Below are 6,179 nucleotides of genomic sequence, written 5' to 3'. Positions count from 1 at the left end.
TTGAAATTTATAATTATAAATAATTTAGTTTAATGAGACTCGTAGCACATCTAGATAGCAGGGGTCTCGAGTATTTATTGCAATTACTGTACTACCTTCAGACAATTTGCACTCATTTCTATCTCCTCAATGTTCTTTTAAGTAGATTATATCTTTTACATAAAGGTGAAAATTATTCATGCCTAGTAAATTTATTTATTTTTTTAATCCTATTAAAAATAAAATAATAACAGAAAACAAAACTAGACCGGATCCCAATTAACATTTTAATGGTTCGAGAGATTATCTACTGGTCTCCATTTACATAATTTATTCCGAAGTCTTTTAAGAAGGCCTGCATAAAAATAGTGCCCTGAATCCTCGTCATGTGGAAAATCATCTGGATTCTTCTTCTCTGGCCTTCAGGTTCTGACAACTTGATTGTTGTCGAGCAATGGGAGGAATGCGATTGCCAGGTCTTCAGCAACGAAAGGTTACATTACATCATTTTTCGCCATTTCTATTCAAGAATGATGGGTAGTTATTTACGAACACTTAAGAATTTTTCTGTAAGTAGAATTAAATGTTCTATTTGTTTATTTGACGCTTGAACTCAAGTAAATAATTTATTATGCATACGATTTGTACTTCTTTAAAGTAGGACAATAAAAAAGTAAATTAATAAATTAAATAATCATGGTCTATTTATTTCTGGATTATTCAACACATATTTTTGATGTTTATGCCATTTCTAAAATAAACAATTCAATTGATTATAGCAAGATTCTAAATGTTAATTTTAAACGCTACAAATTTTAACTAAATTGTCAATAGATCCTTCTACAACTTGAAGCGCACTTAACTTATGATACATTCAAATTTTTAAGAACATTTTTTTCTAATAGTTCTGAATGGTCTATTGCATAATTGTCAAGGTTCTAAAATTTCTTTAGCTCTAATAGAAGAAAAAGTTTAACTTTAGTGATTATTAATGTAATATTATTATTATTTCACGAACATTAATCTTTTTTGTAATATTTTGATTTATGCGAAGTATAATTACTTTATTTCGAAATTGGTTATATAACATCCTGTTTGAATCTTTTATGAATATATTATTAACAAGAATAAATTTACAATATAATAAGAACACTACTATATTGCAACGTTCTATTAATCGGATTTCTCAACTCTAGTCGTAATACAACCAATGAATACTAATCGAAAAAAAAATCACTGTTGCTATGTCAGTGCTAAATACATGGAAACTTTACAAAAAATACAATTGTTTGTTTGTTTGTTTATTAAGAAATTAAGGCGTAAAACCCATCAACGCCAACACCCCACTCATAAAAAATACAATTAAGGTTCTCTCTATTAGAAAAATTACAACTTTTCAATTATTTTTATCTATATAAAATTATATTCTGTTCAGTTAAAACATTAATTGAAAAATTGTAATTTTTCTCAAAAAAGAGAACCTTTATTTGTATTTTATGTAATGTTGATTTCCATGTATTTAGCACTACTGTGAAGTAAGCCATCCAAGTTTTTCAGTTAAAATTTAATATAAATTTTTTTCCTCAGCTTATTACCCCATGGCGATAGATCTTTTATGTTACTTTCGTTTCTATGTTGAAGTATTCACACCTAAACTCAATAATGATGGTAGAGAATCGTTTACCGAATCTCCTATAAAACTTCGACAACAGCACAAATTTAAGTTCATTTGTTAGATTGTATTTTTCTTAGTTTATATATGAGTATTGAGGAGAAATAAAGAACGAGGCGAAAGCTTCCTTGGTAAGATGGAGTACGCAGTTCGATCGACTATTTCTGAGTCTGATATAAAAGAGACGTGACACCAATACCTACAGCCAGCTTCTGTTCGCCCCCTGGAGCTGGAATAATATTTTCCCAGCAGCTGGAAGCCTGCTAAATAACTTGGTAGGTACAGGGAAAGGTCATCTTTTCAACTTTTCACCAACTCTGGGGGAGAGACCCAGAGGTTGTTTTTCCTCGACCCTAAGGCAGTATATGGAAAATTCAGCGGGTCGGAAGTTTGTGTCCAAAGAGATTCCTACCTTAAAAAAGTAACAATTCCTTTAAAATTATAAGTTTTAGGTATATTTAGTTTTTAATCTTTAGCGTCGGTGCAAAAAGAACGGTATAAATAAAAAATAAAAGAAGAAAATGATCGTCAAATAGAATTTTTAGAAAATGAAATTCCTAACCTTTAATGCTGAAAAAATGTGATATTTTTTCTGATATCAGATGTTTGGCCCACGTTCGTTTTGTCATATTTGCTTCTGAATCGGTGGTCGCATTCTAAACATTCCTTCAATATTCATGTTCTTTTTAAAGATTATTATTTGCAGAGTTAGAAAAATAATTGATGCTTGTGGAACATTCTCCTAAAAAAAAAAAATTAATAAATAGAATTAATATCTTTTGTTTTCTGTAAATCGATTAAAAATAAAATATAAATTTGAACACAATGTTTATGATAAAACTTCATTGATTTAATTTTTTACAAACGTCATTCAAGTAGGTGAAGAATTACTAATAACTGTTTATTTTCCTGTACACCTATCTGTTAGTATTTATGAAAAATATAACCTGAGTGGTTTCAGGGTTATAATTCTTGCTGAACACTAAAATAAATATTATGGCAGGGATTTGGCAGCTATAAGTTTTGGCCTGACTACTTTAAATTCAGAATTTCGCAATAGTAAAAGTATGTCAAATGTCACGTTTCATATTTGTGAGAAGTCTTACGGGACACGGGAATTTTGCAGGACCTCATTTTCTAAACGATTCGTGGACAATATAAGTCTTAGAATATAATATATTGACACTATTTCATATTTAGTGACTTTATAATGTCATCTGTCATCCTATATTTTATTTAAAAAGGAAACCAGCCAATGTCGGGTTTTTAAATTGCATCTGTCTAAGTAATTCACCTACGTTTAACAGTTAAAATATTTTTTAATTTATGATGTGTATGTCATAAATAAAAATTCATAGGAATTATTAAATATATGATATATATTATATACTTCGTGAGAGTGCTAAAAGTAGAATAATTTATAGAATTTGTTGTACCATCTGTAGAACATATTGGAATCGACGTAGTTGTTCCACCTGAACATTTTTTTATTTGGAAAGATGAAAAGAAATATCTACGAAGTAAAGTAAAAGAAGTTGACGTAGTAAATTATTGTTTAATAAGGCTATTTATAAACTTCATAAAAAAAAAAAAAAATACACATACACTGCCAACTTAATATTATTAAAATTCCAAAGTAGTTTTATTATAGTGTTTTTTAAATAAATGACTAAATTATGAGAAATTTAATATGGCTATTAGTTAAATATAACAGCTGGAATCGAATCCAGGCCCTTGAAAGTTAGTTTCTTACCAATTACGTACCCACTTAAAATTAATATCAAATCAATAATCATATTGATTAAAAGTTACAAAATCTTGAGCTACGTGTTGTTTTTTTTTTTAGAGTTTACTTTACCAAATTCTTTAAGACACAAAATCTTTAATTGCAGAATATAATCGAAATTACATCAGTCATCATTTTAATTTCAAATGTTTTCTCAATAACGTGTTTCATGGTTTTGATATAAATTATTTTTTAAAATTTCAAACACAGTAAGTCGTAATCTAGCAAAATCTTATTAAAATCTAAATTTATTTCTTCGCATATATTCATTGCAGGTGGTAGCTGGAAAATTAATTACATTTCTTATATCTAATATGATTTGGGAAAACAGGTTTCAGTCGAAAAAAGTAGGTGGAATAATTTTCAAATAATTCTGCCTTAAGATGCTTAAGGATTTTAACCGATTTTGTTCTAAAATACCGTGATGTTTATAATTCTAGTACATACCTTGCTTTCTTTACATGTACACCAATAATAAGAGGGAAAGAGAAGGGATTTGGGGTTTATGAATGTTGGTGGTTAAGTTATGTCATTCCTGGTAGCTTTTCCCTCCTTGCTTATTGGCAACGCTGAATATGGCTTTCATTTCCCGCCGTTCACGCGGTAACACTGGTTTTACGATTTGCTCACTTTCCTAAAGCTAATCCTGAAACAGGAATAAGTCCAAAAGAAAGTTGATCCCAGGAAAATGAAACTGTTAATAGTAACTATCAGGTGGAAACAGCTGAGAAGGTTGTAAGGACGAATGGGGCCGGAGGATAATTTGGAATCGCGGGGATTGCGGAGGGTGTTTCCGGAAGCCTCGCCTTACTAACGCAGCCCTACATAAAATTTCTCCTCCAACTCGAACAAGAGTGATTTAAAGTTTGTATCGTAAACCTCTACCGAACTTGCACTGATTAAAAAAGTCGGAATCCACCGTTCACCGTTCTCTGGAGTTCGGACTGAAATTAAACCCCCACAGAATAATCTCAACATTTTCCTTCCCTTTTATGTGGAAACTTCATACATAAATTGCATTTATCATTTATTCTACTGGTAAAAGAAAAAATACATCAAAACAGAATTTATATGAAATAAATAAAAATATTATATAAATGGACTTTTTTTTTTCAAGATGGATAATTTTTTTTCCGGCTAAGAAGCACCGCGTACGCTTTTTTTTTTAAAGGCAATTCACAGCGAAGGTGATGTTTGCCTAGTTATCTATAGGTACCAACCTATTCTAACCATGGTGGAGGTAGGGTTAGGTTTTTCATTTTTTGAAAAAAATGAAATACATCAACGCCCCAAGGCCGAATTTGAACCGGCACAGCCCACAGATCTCAGAACGATAGACCTAGGTCTAACCATCTGAGCTGTAGACGGCCCTGATAGATAGTTTCTTACTGTATCAGTCATACAATACCTTACCTAAAACAATAGTTTTCAATCTCGATTTTTTTTTTCCGTAGGTTCAAGTATGGCTTGAGAATAAGCTTTCGTGAGCTTAAAACTGAAATAATTACTGATCTCCTAGAAATATTATTTTAATATTTTTTCTTGATTGTGTAAAATAATGTGATTTATTTGTTATTTTTAAAAATTATTTTAGGCCAGTAATTAATAATCTAATATTTCATGGAAAATCAATAGAACTTTTCGGAACATGAAATCATGCTAATAAAAACAAGAAAGCGGAAAAGGATCGGAAAGAGTTTCTATATTGATCTATTTAAGGCAGTTGATTCACTGAAAACCAATTATACATCTTATTATATTATGCCTTATTTCACTTATTCAGAACGTATCTATAAACAGAAAGTCCGTTGTTTATTATATTATAAAGAAATAACAAAATCAATTATTAATACCAATGTTTATATTTCAATGTAATTTTTTATTATTTAAGAAAACTCATTCTGCCTCAAAGCTATAGAGCGATTAATATTTTATGTAAATTGTGTACGTTTAAGTTTTATTGAACTAAATAAGAATGAAAAGTAGCCTAATATGCCGGTCACCAATAAATTTTTAATGGAAATAAGTTCACATTTATTTTTTTTTTAAACTTTTGTTAGTCATAAACTCATGTAATCTCATTTATTGTTTACTTTCACTTGTCGATTATAGTAAGGAGGAGTATTGTGATCGTGAGAAATTTCGAATTCGAGTTTTAGACGGAAATATACGTATTGAGGTCCAAAAAACGTAATTTTGCAAACCATTTTGTGAACACTCCAGCTCAAAAATGAAAAGTCGTACGAAAATGAAATTACATATTTACGATGCGTACATATCCGAGATGTGACACTTTTACACTAAAATCGACTTACTGGAAGTATTTTAAAGAGAAGATTTTTGACATTTTTTCGATTTTCATCAAAACGGTTGGAACGATTTTGATTAAACTCGGTAAATAAATAAGTATTTAAGTGATCTTAATATCAGATATTTTTATCTTCATTGAAATAGACTAATAACGCTTAAATGCCGAATTTTCAAAAAAAACTTCATGAATAGTACCTTTAATTTTGATCATTTGAAAAAATAAACAGTTCTTATTGTCAGAAATAATATATTATGTTTGAATACAAAATATTAAAGAATTTCATAAATATCTAAAGGAGAAAAATAGATAAATCTCATTCGAACGAAAAATGTCGAGACTAACTGAGAGGATACATCATTTTGATTCAACGACTCCATACAAAATCTTGAACCGTTTAATAATTATTAAATGTTTTATATATTGTTTTTAAA

At 29.5% G+C, this 6,179-nt stretch overlaps 1 long non-coding RNA gene across 1 annotated transcript; it reads right to left on the bottom strand.

The window, feature by feature from the left end:
* Nucleotides 1-309: 309 nt before the first annotated feature.
* Nucleotides 310-2,671, bottom strand: LOC136795712 (uncharacterized). The gene is made up of 3 exons (XR_010843362.1): nucleotides 2,599-2,671; nucleotides 2,214-2,393; nucleotides 310-499 (listed from the first exon to the last, which is right to left on the bottom strand). It is a non-coding gene; the product is annotated as an uncharacterized lncRNA (long non-coding RNA).
* Nucleotides 2,672-6,179: the final 3,508 nt, after the last annotated feature.

Source organism: Halyomorpha halys, unplaced genomic scaffold, assembly GCF_000696795.3.
Source record: "Halyomorpha halys isolate HHAL.00 unplaced genomic scaffold, Hhal_1.1 Scaffold15.1, whole genome shotgun sequence".
Taxonomy (NCBI): domain Eukaryota; kingdom Metazoa; phylum Arthropoda; class Insecta; order Hemiptera; family Pentatomidae; genus Halyomorpha; species Halyomorpha halys.
The sequence above is the reverse complement of the archived record's forward strand: the minus strand, read 5'-3'. Positions and strand labels throughout refer to the sequence as shown.